This window comes from Symphalangus syndactylus, chromosome 4 (genome assembly GCF_028878055.3).
Source record: "Symphalangus syndactylus isolate Jambi chromosome 4, NHGRI_mSymSyn1-v2.1_pri, whole genome shotgun sequence".
In the NCBI taxonomy this organism is placed as follows: domain Eukaryota; kingdom Metazoa; phylum Chordata; class Mammalia; order Primates; family Hylobatidae; genus Symphalangus; species Symphalangus syndactylus.
This window is the reverse complement of record NC_072426.2, coordinates 55,814,341-55,827,833: the sequence shown is the minus strand read 5'-3', so window position 1 is coordinate 55,827,833 and position 13,493 is coordinate 55,814,341. Positions and strand designations below refer to the sequence as shown.

The 13,493-nt window shown below is 38.8% G+C and overlaps 1 long non-coding RNA gene across 1 annotated transcript; it reads right to left on the bottom strand.

The window, feature by feature from the left end:
• Positions 1-2,214: 2,214 nt before the first annotated feature.
• Positions 2,215-13,490, bottom strand: LOC134736471 (uncharacterized). Its single transcript, XR_010120493.1, has 5 exons — positions 13,424-13,490; positions 12,545-12,597; positions 8,636-8,729; positions 5,484-5,538; positions 2,215-3,829 (listed from the first exon to the last, which is right to left on the bottom strand). It is a non-coding gene; the product is annotated as an uncharacterized lncRNA (long non-coding RNA).
• Between the last annotated feature and the right edge of the window lie 3 nt (positions 13,491-13,493).

Genomic DNA, 13,493 nt, shown 5'->3' with positions numbered 1-13,493 from the left:
GAAGCTAGTCCTGCAAATGTTGGGGAGGGGCCTGCATATACAAGGACCCAAAGTGAGAGGGAGCTGGTTGTGTTTGAGTTGGGTGAAAATATAAACAGAAAGGAGTGTAGCTGTAGTTTAGTGCACTACAGTGAGATGGAGGGAGGTGGGAGTTAGTGTACCAAGGTGAGTCCAGATGGGGCAGGTTCTTGTAGACTGTGGTAGAGTTTGGACTTCAAGTGTGAATGGGAAACCTTTAGGAGATTTTAAGTTACGAGGTGACATGACATAAGGGAGACCAACTGAGTGAGAGATGATGGTGGTTTGAAGCTTGGTGATAGCTATAAAAACGGAGAAAGGTACACACATTTAGGTTGTATCTTGGAGATGGTGCTGACAGGACCTGCCAAAGGATTGGACATGGGAGGAGAGGGAATGAGAGAATGTACATATTTCCACACATAAAATGTTAACTATTATGTCATACCAAATGCATGATCCAAAAAGTAAAACCTAAACTTCATCAAAGTTAAAACTCATTCCGTGAGGCTGGGCGCAGTGGCTCCCCCTGTAAACCCAGCACTTTGGGAGGCTGAGGTGGGCAGATCTCCTGAAGTCAGGAGTTTGAGACTAGCCTGGCCAATATGGTGAGACCCTGTCTCTTCTAAAAATACAAAAATTAGCCAGGTGGGGTGGTGGGCACCTGTAATCCCAGCTACTTGGAAGGCTGAAGCAGGAGAATTACTTGAACCCGGGAAGCGGAAGTTGCAGTGAGCCAAGATCACACCACTGCACTCCAGCTTGGGTGACAGACTGAGACTCTGTTTCAAAACACAAACAAAAAAAAACTTCATTTTGTGAAAGACTCTGTTAAGAGGGCAAAAAGGCAAGCTACAGACTGGGAGAAAATACTTGAAAACCACATATCCAACAAAGGACTAGTATATGGAATATATAAAAAATTTTCAAAACTCAACAGTATGAGAAAATCCAATTAGAACATGGACAAAAGACATGAAGACATATTTCATGCACACAGTAACACAGATGGCAAATAAACACATGAAATGATGCTCAACATCATTATTCATTGGGGACATGCAAATTAAAACCACAAGCTATCAGTTTGGTAATGAATTCCTATAATTTTATATTGCTTTGGCATCCACTGTAAATATAAGCTGGGCTTTCTCACGCCAGAGGCAGGACTCCGTCACCTTGGACACAGTTTTCAGTTTGATGCTCCCTTCCCCCAGTTCCTCAATGTGGTAGATCCAGATATCTGCCTTATACAACTGCTCTCTGGTGACTACTTCCCTAGATGGTGGCTAGATGCAGGCTGCTTGATTGGCCCTGCTGATCCTCACACACGGAACGAACTATGCAGACATGCCATAGTGACTACCTCTCCATCACAATGTGGCCCCCTGGAACTCATGCCTGCTTGCTTTAAATCCACCAATTAAACTCCCTGCTAGAAATTTGTTTGGATAAATCTCTGGACCCAATAAGGGTACTGGCCCACAGGTCCCTTTCTCTCCCTGACCTCTGTGTATATGGCCGCCAAGAGTGTCATGTGCCCTCAACCTGTAAGTAATAAAATCTTTATTTCCATCTTTGTCTCTCTTAATCATTGAAAGTGTGCTCTCTGTCTTAAAAATCCTAAATTGAAACAAACTTACATCTATTAAAATGAGTAAAATAGGCCAGGCACACGTCTGTAATCTCAGCACTTTGGGAGGCTGAGGCGGGAGGATGACTTGAGCCCAGGAGTTTGAGACTAGCTTCTCCAACATAGTAAAACCCCATCTCTGCAAAAACAAAAAAGAAAAATCAGCCAGGCATGGTGGCAGATGCCTATAGTCCTGCTACTGGTGACTGGTGCCCCACCCTACTTCCAGCACTGAGGTGGGCAGTTCACTTCAGCCGGGAGGTCAGGCTTCAGTGAGCCTTGACTACTCTACTGAACTCCAGCCTGGGCAACAGAGAAAGACCCTGTCTCAAAACAAACAAACAAAATAAAATAAAAAAACAAAGACAATTAAGGCTAGAAAGGATGTAGGGAAATTAGGTCATTGATACGTTGCAGGTGAGAATATAAAATGATACAGATGCTCTGAAAAACAGTTTGGCAGCTTCTTTAAAAAAGAAATATGCAACTGCCATGTAACCCAGTAACTGAACTTCAGTCATCTCTTCCAAAGAAATGAAGACTTGCATTAATACAAAAACCTGTACATGAATGTTTATAGTAGCTTTATTCATAACAGCAAAAACTGGAAACTATTAATATATGTCCTTCATTGAGCAAATAGTTAAACAATCATATATACATACAATGGAATACTGTTCAGCAGTAAAAAAGGAATGAACTATTGATACATGCAACAACCTGGATTAATCTCCAGAGAATCATGCTGAGTGTAAAAAAGATAACCCCTAAAATACATACTGTATTATTCCATTTCTACAGGATTCTTGAAATGACAAAATTATAAAAATAGAGAACAGATAAGTGGTTGTTATGGGTAAAGGAGAGGGTGGCAGCAGGAGGGAAATGAGTGTGGCTATAAAAGGGCAACATGAGGGATGTTTGTGGTGATGGAAGTGATCTATCAATGCCAGTATCTTGGTTGTGATATTGGACTACAGTTTTGCCAGATATTATCACTGGGGAAACTGGATAAAGGCTACATGGGATCTTTCTGTGTTATTTCTTACAAGTGTATGAGAATCTATAATTATCTCAATATAAAAAATTTACCTTTTTAAAAAAGTTAACCATTTGCCATGGTTCTAATATACATCTATATCTATATCTATATCTATATCTATCTATCTATCAAATAACATCTTTCACTTAAATGCACCACAGAATTTGTTGTGGAAGTTTTGGCTAGGGCACAAGGTGAGTAAATGCAATATTCGCAAGTGAGGATTGAGACCACCTGGTTGCAGGACTTGTAGAAGAAGTAGAGCGTAACTGGCTGTAAGGCTTTAAATTACCCACTTAGAAAGTCTAAACTGGTTGAGAATTAGAGGCTGGAGGAGAAAATTTTTGGAAATTATTGTTAGGCTGCGATACCACCCCTCTCCTCAAGAGGAGGGGGTAGCAGGCAGTCCCTTTTCACCATAATTCAAGAGAGGAAGCTTAAAGAGACCACTAGAAGAACTTAAGGTCTTGGAGACATCGAAATGTTGACCTCTCATTTAGAAAATCCAAAGAGCTAGAGTTGGCTAGTTCCTCAGGGGGCAGAGACAAAAAGGGGTAATGTGAATGTTTAGAGGAGCCATTTTGTAATAGGGTTTTTGGTTTTCCTTAATTCCAGCAGTAAAATAAATATTACTTCCAAAGTTTGTTGGGGACAAACTATGTGGTTTTCCCATGAACCAAATGTGGACCACTCACTTAAAGCCAGCATGAGTCTTGTTAGGTTATGTTCAAAAGGATGGCCCATAAGTGTGAACAGTCCCTAGAGAAAGAAGTCAGGTAAATAAAGGTCCAGAAGAAACAGAGAGGCATTAATTCTTGTCATGGGAACCACAGTTGGGTAATGTGGATCTCGGAAGAACCCATGAAAATGCTGATGAGAAAAAGAGTTAATTTTAAATATCTGTCAAGTCCGGAAAGTTTCAATGCTAGATCATGAAGAAAGTATCAGTTTAGTTTGAGCATTTCCCTTAAGCTGCTTCCATTAAATCTTCTCCTTCCCCACACTCCAAACCTGGGAAGCACTGTAGGCCTGGTGAAACCAAAGTTGGCACATAACCATGGGGAAAGCGGGGAGCAGCAGAGATGTGTCCTCTTGTCTCTACCTCCCAGACTGCTGGTATCATGCCTGCAACTGGCCTGGAAGTGCGGCAGGAGAGAGAAGCCTTAATTCTGTAGCCAGAATTAAATTTTAACCTCATATTTTGGTTATTAAACTGAGACTAAAGGCTAAATAATCAAATAACTATTTCTAATATTTAGGAATGAACACAAAATGCATAGAAGACTGCTTAAGTTTACATTCGGGGCAGAGGAAGAACCAAATCCATAGGAAGGGCAGTAGAAGAAAAATATTTTTTCTTAATTTTACACTATGAGTCCTACTTGCTCAATATTCTGAATAAAAAGTTTCTCTTCCTATATATCTTAGCAAAATTTTTCCAGATTATACACTAGCATATATGTGTGTGCACACATGTGTATACATACATACATTATGTGTTTCCCACCATAGTATGAATACAATATCTGTTTCCAGCAGCTGTGAATGTAGACTTAGATATGGATGTGGTAGAGGTGCTTCTTCATAGTACAATTTCCAGTTTTCCTGAATACAGTACTACCAATGTGAAACTATATTTTTGCTTGAGATAAGTATTGCCATACACAAGGTTCAGACTTCAGAGAAACAGCAAAACTATTACAGTTGGAAGGTTAAGTTGGAATCCAGTTCATATCTAGGATGAGAAGATATCCAATTTATTTCCTTTTAGTAAAGCTTTTCAAGTTTCTGTGGCCACTAGCTGAAGCTGTTTTTCTCTGCTAAATTTCACCAGAATCAACATGTTTTGGCTTATTGTACATTTGGCCAATAAATGGATGGGAGAAAAAAACAGTAGATGTAATTCACATCAGAGGGAATTCTAAATAATCAAAGTCTGACCGGTGAATACTAATTCTGCATCACGCATAAGTTATCTGATATAAATGCCCAGAGGAGAATGCTGGGAAGCCCACAATGAACAGTGACTCCAGTGATTACTTTTGGATGCACTCATTCATAATCTGAAACAGATTTAGTGTGTTTGCCATAATTTAGTTTTATTACCTTTCTTTTGAGCATATGTACAAAGATTTTCATATTCACTCAAAACTTAATTCTTTGGGGTAAAAATTACAGTATTTGTATTGGCTATAATAATGTGACATACGCTTTAAAGAATGTATACAACTAAATCCATTTTTATGGTCATCTAGTATAAAGTAAAAAAAAAATTTAAGTAATTTTCTAATTTATAATAACATATTTTTTAATGGCACAAAGTTTACCATTTACAAATAGTAGTTTGTAAATTTTTAGACCAGGTCTTTTATTGTTCTGGGTTATAAAATGATATAAATATTTAAAATCCCAAACATATCATTAATAAAAATAAGTAGGACTTAATGATATTATATTTTCAGTGTCTTTGAATGCAAGCTCTATTTTTGATTCATCATAGAATGCACTTCGTTTTTCTAATTGTTTTTACCATTTCAAATTTAACTTAGGGAGAAAATACTCAACTTCAGGGAAAGAATTAAGTTGTAAAAACAAACAAACTAAAAACACAGTGTTAAAGTATTCAGACAGTTTGAATAAGCTACATTACAGAATTTCACATTCTTTAACCACCACAAAGTTAATGCCAAGAAGTATTTGCCTGATAAACAATTTCATTTCTTATGTAAGTATGGTAACTTATTAGAGAGATCCCGACAAGCAATTTATACATACAGCTATTTCACTTACCTTGACAAGTTTTTGACTAGCCATTTTCTGTAATGCATAGAGATACAGTGACCTGCTAAAGAAAATAAATTACAAAAGAGATAAATTACAAATTACAAATAAATTACTTTTTTTTTTTTTTTTTGAGACGGAGTTTTGCTCTTTTGGCCAGGCTGCAATGAGTGCAGTGGCACGATTTCGGCTCACTGCAACCTCCACCTCCTGGGTTCAAGTAATTCTCCTGCCTCAGTCTCCCGAGTAGCTGGGATTACAGGTACGTGCCACCATCCCCAGCTAACTTTCGTATTTTTAGTAGAGATGGGGTTTTGCCATGTTGGCCAGGCTGGTCTCGAACTCCTGACCTCAGGTGATCCACCCGCCTCGGCCTTCCAAAGTGCTGGGATTACAGGTGTAAGCTACCATGCCTGGCCTACTTTCATTTTAAAGGTGTATTTCATTTTACTAAATTTTTTATCCCACAAATATTTAAGATAGGTGCATTATTAATATTTTTTTAGATAGGAATAAATATACAGGGAATGTTTCAGTAATTTTATATAAATAATAAAACTTTTATCAAAAGTAGTATTTTATATGCATTTCCTTCCTAGTTATAGGTATTTTTAAAGCCTATTACTTTTCTGTCTTTAAAAATGTAGTAAACTTTTTTTTTTTTTACAAACTTGTAATGCTATGTAGCATGAATTAAAAGAAATTCAGGATAGGCCAGGTGCAGTGGCTCATACCTGTAATCCTAGCACTTTAGGAGACCAAGGCAGGAGGATCGCTTGAGGCCAGGGAGTTTGAGACCATCCTGCATCACATAGTGAGACCCCTGTCTCTAGAAAAAATAAAATAAAAAATTAGCTGGGTGTGGTGATGTGCACCTGTTGTCCTAGCTACTCAGGAGGCTGAAGTGAGAGGATTACTTGAGCCCAGGAGTTTGAGATTATAGTGAGCTATGATCACACCACTGTACTCCAGCCTGGGCAGCAGAGCAAGAGATTCTTTTTGAAAAAAAAAAAAAAAAGAAGAAAGAAAAAAAGAAAAAGAGAGAGAGAGACACAGAGAGAAAGAAAGAAAGAGAGAGAGAGAGAGAGAAAGGAAGGAAGGAAGAAAAGAAAGAGAAAGAGAAAGAGGAAAGGAAAGAAGGAAAGAAAGAAAAGGAGGAGGAGGAAGAAGAAGAAAGGAGGAGGAGGAAGAAATTCAGGGATAAGTCCACTTGTTGGACCTTGTCGTATTTACCTCTGAAACTGTTATTTTGGTCTCAGAAATAAAGTAGAATTGGTATCAGTGACATTTATGCATTGCCCAAACCATGTCTTTCTTGTCTCATTCCTTTTTCTATAAATCAATTCAGAAAAAAATCTTTTCCACACTTTGTCTTTTGGTTTGTCCTTTACTTTTTTGGTCTTTCAGTCTATTAATGACACAATTTGTGACTACCTGTCTTTCTCCTCTTCAGATTGTTTTCCTTTATGCTATACAATGCTATGTTCTTATTTTCTAAGTTTTTTGTAGTTGTCATGAGAAATTACCTTGATGCGATGGTGACCTCCAAGTACACAAGGCAAGCTATCCTGGAAGTCACAAAACAGGCTCAAACATCAAATGAAGATGTTTGAATCACATAGTTTATTAAATCACTTTAAAGCACATAATCTGAAGCAAGAGGAAAGAGATGGGGTACTTTCCACGCTTAGGACAGGGTTCAAGTGGGAAGGACCACACGAGGTGAATCCTGAGTTATGCTATATTCATATATCCTGTGTCTCTCTCCATCTGTGGCATCAGCCTTCTTCACTGATGGTCAGATTGAAGTTTAAGCCAGGTCAACAGACAGAAGGTGCTTGGGGCCAATGATACACACTTGCTCTATTAAAGAGAGACAGTGACAAGTACGCCTGGCCACAGCCATAACTTGTCAATTAGCCTGCAAAAAGCTATGGGTACTATAAGGATTTCTTAGGTAGAGCACATGTGGGCCCAGAGTAGGACTGTAAGTGGCTGGGTCTTTCCATCCCTTTCCATCTATAAATAATATAGTAATATAGTAAATATATTTAATATAGTAAATATAATAATACAGTAATATAGTAAATATAGTAATATAGTACATATATCAGTCTATATTTAGTATATTATGAATTCTACCTATGTCTCACACAAGCTACTCGCTTACTCATTATCTGTGCTGAGCACATCCTATGGGATTAATCCACCTCATTCTGTGCTCTACAACAGAACTGAACTTTCTCAATTAATAGAGCAAACTCATGTTACACCAATCAATCTTTAAATATTTTCTCATGTATGCAGTTAAATGTATGACATTACTTGTAACATTTTTGTATTATTTTATTCTATTTACCTTGTCATTTCTCACTTTCCTTACAGCTTTTGTCATTTTGAAGAAACCAACAGGGATGTTTGGTGCAAATTCCCAAAATAATTCAATTCAATTCAATTCTCCACATTTCCATTTGACATTGACAATAGAGATATATTTTACAGGCTGTGAAATATATCTCTTCTTACTTTACGTTCCAGAAAATCAAGCCTTTAAAATTATCTTTACATGGCTGGGTGTGGTGGCTCACACCTATAATCCGAGCACTTTGGGAGGCTGAGGCGGGCAGATCACCTGAGGTCAGGAGTTTGAAACCAGCCTAGCCAATGTGGTGAAACCCCATCTCTACTAAAAATACAAAAATTAGCCAGGCGTGGTGGCTGGTGCCTGTAATCCCAGCTACTTGGGAGGCTGAGGCAGGAGAATTGCTTGAACCTGGGAGGTGGAGGTTGCAATGAGCCAATATCATGCCATTGCAGTCCAGCCTGCGTGACAACAACGAAACTCCATCTCAAAATAAATAAATAAATAAATAAAATAAAATTATTTTTATGTAATCGCAGTAGCCTTTAAAAATGTATTGACAAGTGATGAGAAAAACAATCTTCATCTGTTTCTTATGTAGTTCATTAATTTGACATATGAGGCTTGATAAACATTTTCTCATGCCACATGTGCACTAGAACTCAGCAGTTGTCCTGTTGAGCACAATAAATCCATGAACTGGGGAGTCTTCTGCATTTAATGACTATAAATAAAGCTCCAAGGATGATGTAAAATGCTAGGGGCTCTCTTCCAATTTCTACCCAACATAGGTACTCACAGTTTTTCCAACAAAGCTCAGAAAAGTTAGCGAGTTATCCTCAACAACAGGTTCATCAATAAGCATCTCCTGAGTGTCCATTCTTCACAAGGCACTGGAAGAAAACAGAACTTATCACTGGATTCTGACACTCATTATATTTTATGTGCATTCTTGAAAAAAACTTTCTGCTTACAAAATGTATTTTTAGAAAAGTCACTTTGGAGCCCATCTCTTCATTGTGGGAGAATTTTCTCTTATTCAATTATAAATTTACAACAAGTACAAGAAAAAAGGCATGTTTAGGAAAAAAGACAAAACTTTAATGTGCTTATAAGATTGGGTAGATAAAGGAGAATAGAGCAGGCTGAGTGTTTTAGGCCATTCTTGCATTGTTATAAGGAAATACCCGAGACTGGATAATATATAAAGAGAAGAGATTTAACTGGCTTATGGTTCTTCAGGCTGTACAGGAAGCACAGTTTTGGCATCTGCTTGGCTTCTGGGGAAGCCTCAGGAAGCTTACAACCATGGCAAAGGCAAAGAGGGAGCAGGCATGTCACATAGCCAGAGCAGGAGCAAGAGAGACAGAGAGTGGGGCAGGGGGCGGTGCCACACACTTTTAAACCACAAGATCTCAAGTGAACTCAGATAGAGAGCTCTTATTACCAAGGGAATGCCCAAGCCATTCATGAGGGATCTGCTCCCGTGATCCAAACACCTACCACCAGGCCCTACCTCCAACATCGGGGATTACAATTCAACATGAGATTTGGTGGGGACATAACATTTAAACTCTATTAGTGAGGCAGCAAATTATTGTATAAAATGCTAAGTGGTTTAGAAATTTATCCCCTCAAACCCAGACATATGCTATCTAATATGGTAGCTACTAGCCAATACAACGAATTACATTTAATTAATTACAATTAAAGATTCAATAATCTTTATTTTAAAATAATAATACACTAGCCACATTTTAAGTGTTCAGTAGACACATATGGCCGGTGGCTACCATATTGATTAGTATAGAAATAAATGTTAGTAGAACATTTCTATTATTACAGAAAGTTTTATTGGATAGTGCTGTCCTAGATATTGAGGAAATATAAACAAATTTTGAGCAGAGTTTAAAATGATAAAATTATAATTTTCCACAAATATCTAGGAAAAATTGGATAGACTGGAAAAAGATAAGACAATTAGGATACGAATCAGAATACATGTCATCCACAGGGTGTGGTTATAGAAATGAAGAATGGTATGTGCAATTCAGTGGTGCAACCAGAAGCAGAACTACAGTCACAGAGCAGATATGGAGGCTGAAGGAGTGGTGGAATGCTTCTTGTTTAGGAAAATGGGTGGATATTGACCCTATTTTCTGAAATAGGAAATGCTAGAGGAGTGAAATTGATTTTTTTTTAGTGGATGATAAATTTAGGTTTTATTCATGTTAAGTTTGAGATTGTCTTAGTCCAGTTGTGCTGCTGTAATAAAATACCACACACTGGGTAATTTATGGAGAACAAAAACATATTTCTAACAGTTTTGGAGTCTGGGAAGTCCAGGATCAAGTTGCCAGCAGGTTTGTTGTCTGGTGAAGGTCCAGTTTCTGCTTTCAAGATGGCATCTTGAATGCTGCAACCTCCAGAGGGGAGGAATGCTATTCTACATGGTAGAGGGTAGAAGGGCAGAAGAGGAACTCTCTCCGCCAAACCCTTTTTATAAGAGTACCTAATCCCATTCATGAAGGCAGAGTCTGTTATAACTCAATCACCTTCCATATACCACACCTCCCAATATTGTTGTATTGGGGATTAAGTCTCAATATGAATTTTTGGAGGAGACAAAAACCTACTGCCAGCCTCCACCTCCAAATTGGGGATTACAATTCAACATGAGATTGGGCAGGGACTTACATTCAAACTGTATCAGAGAGGCAGCAAAGTATTGTATAAAATGCTAAGTGGTTTAGGTATTTATACTCTTGAACCCAGACATGTGCTGACTAGTACAGTAGCTACTAGCTATGTAAACCATAGCAGAGATTGTGGAGGGCATTCTAGTAAGATGTATAATAGGCAACTAGCTACACAGGCAGTCCCTAACTAACATAGGTTCCACTTACGATTTTTTTTTTTTGAGATGCAGTTTCGCTCCTGTCGCCCAGGCTGGAGTGCAATGATGCCATCTCAGCTCACTGCAGCGTCCGCCTCCCTGGTTCAAGCGATTCTCCTGCCTCGGCCTCCCAAGTAGCTGGGATTACAGGCGCCCAACACCTCGCCTGGCTAATTTTTGTATTTTTAGTAGAGACGGGGTTTCACCATGTTGGCCAGGCTGACCTCCTGACCTCTGTTGATTCGCTGGCCTTGGCCTGCCAAAGTGCTGGGATTACAGGCATGAGCCACCGCGCCTGGCCCACCAAACGATTTTTTGACTTACAATGGATTTATTGGGACATAGCCCCATCATAAGTTGGGAAGCATCATGAGTTGTAGAGTATAGGTTTGGAGGAGTCAGTCTCCAGGAGCTTGGGGAGAGATGCGTAAGTTATAATGTGGATCTCTCTTTACTTCCTTAAATTAAGTGCCTAGAAGTAAATTGCTTCTTCAAAAAGTATGAATTTTATGTGAGGACTTTCCAAATTTCTTCCCCCTCTTCCTGCCACACACACTCCCTAGTGGACTTTATGTTGTCATAATGAACAGATGTTACTGATGGGCATGTAAAATTCTCTACAAGTGTGCTGATGTGGTCTGGTGTTTTAAAATTCATTAGTTGGGAGAGAGATTTCAAAATTATATCCCCTTCTTTGTAAAAACTGCAACAACCCTCTGTCCAACTCCAAGTTTTGTAAATATTACATGGAAGTACATATCTGCATCAGTACAGTTCCAGGCAGGAAAATAAATCATTAAAACTATTTTAAACAGACACCATTCACTATGGAGAAATAGTTAAGCAGATATTGAAGGCCAGAAGAGCAACAAGGGAGAAGTAAGATTAAATCAGAAATTTTAAACTGCAGGATGGCTACCAGTCCCTGAGCTGGTGGAACAGAAGGTAGAAGTAGTATTATCATAGCACAAGAGCAAACTCACTCATTGTTAAGGTAAGGAAAGGAGGGGCTACTCCCACTGGCTCTAGACTTTGTAAAGGACATAGCGATTGCTCTAGATGCCAGAAGCAGAGAGTAAAATACATGGACAACAGCTTTTGCATGTTCCACCTTTTGATTTCCTGCCTGTACCTCCTGTGGGCAGAGTCTTACAGGAAGCCATCTAACAAGGAAGGCTGGGAAATGTAGTTTGCGGACTCCCTGCCTAGCCATCATCTCGAAGCAGAGGGTAGGTGAGTATGGGGTTCAACGATTACAGGCAAGTAACCTGCATAGCACCTTATCAGGAAAAAAAAACCTCCTCCATTAGACAGTAAACTCCATAAAGAAAAACTGACTTTAGTTTTTAATCTTTGACAGACTTTATAGACTCTAGGGCCTATCACAGTGCTTGCCATATAAAATGCTCAATCAATATCAACAGATATTTAAGTGAATAAATGCCTATTCTCACCATTGGTAAAATTTAAATCAGTATTCAACTTAAATGATTGCCAGATAATACAACTGATTTTTAAACAAATACACTTTAACTCATGTGAACATAAATATTTTACAGTATCCAAGTAGTGCTGACATTACTCAAGGAATTGTTTAGGACTACTCGTTGAAAATTGTCTTTCAGATCTAGTTCTTGGGAAATACATTATAATTATTTCTATAAAAGTGGGCATGACTAGTGGAATCTAGTCATGCCCACTTTTGGCCCAGCCTGACTCAACTGGTTTTGATCTGGATGACTTAATATTATTTCTGAAAATTAAATCCACTCTGAAAGAACAGACTTATTACTAATTTTGTTAAGTACTTACCGCGATTTCTAATTAAACTTGAGGCAACATGATGTCTTAGTCCACTTCCGCCACTGTAAGTTTGAAATAAGATGGCAAATGTGGTGAATAATAATGGTAATAACTCAAATAAGACTTCGGCCTTTGCTGCCATCCTATGAAGACAGAATCACCACCCCTCAGCCCTCACCCCTCACCCCCACAATCTGAGTAATTTCAGGAAGCTATTTGTTTCCTTATCCTTGGGTTATTTTCAGTTAAGACAAATGTACAAGCACAAAAAGGAGTCCCTTAGCTTCTGACTCCTAGGACATAAACCAAGACACACTTTACTATCACACACTCATTTCCCTAATGGCAAGAAGCCAAAAAATGCATACTATAGTAAAATGAGAAACATTTCAAGGGACAGTAAGGTGTGGGGAAGAGTGGGCAGATGTTGTGGCTGTTACCTGCGTGAAGGTAAATAAAATATTAACAATAATAAGCACTTCTACACCGCTATGTGCCAGGTGCTATTTATCCTTTCAATCACAGCTCTGTGAGGTAGACACTTATGACTCCCATTTTACAGATAAGAAAACTGAGGTTCACGAAGGTGGTTAACCAGCCAAGGGCACTCGGCTAGGAAGTGTGAGGCCAAGGTTCAATCCTAGGCAATCTAGCTTAAGTTTGTGTTCTATTAAAAAAAAAAAAAGGTATCTGGCAATTTTTTAAACGTCAGGATCTGTGGAATCAATTGAAAAGGGAATAAACACTTCAGAAACTGTAATACACCAAGGGAACCTGCTATCCTGGGAAAAGAGAGATAAAGGAGAAGTCAGCTGACTGTCCTCCTTCAGACTAGCTCAGACCACCCCAACCCGCGAGGGCCCTGGAGACCCCTGTGGCGCAACAGACCCCTTACTGAGTCCCTTCCAAGTGGCGTCACATAGCAAGCGTCCAGAAGGAGGCGGGACTTCCGGGCCAA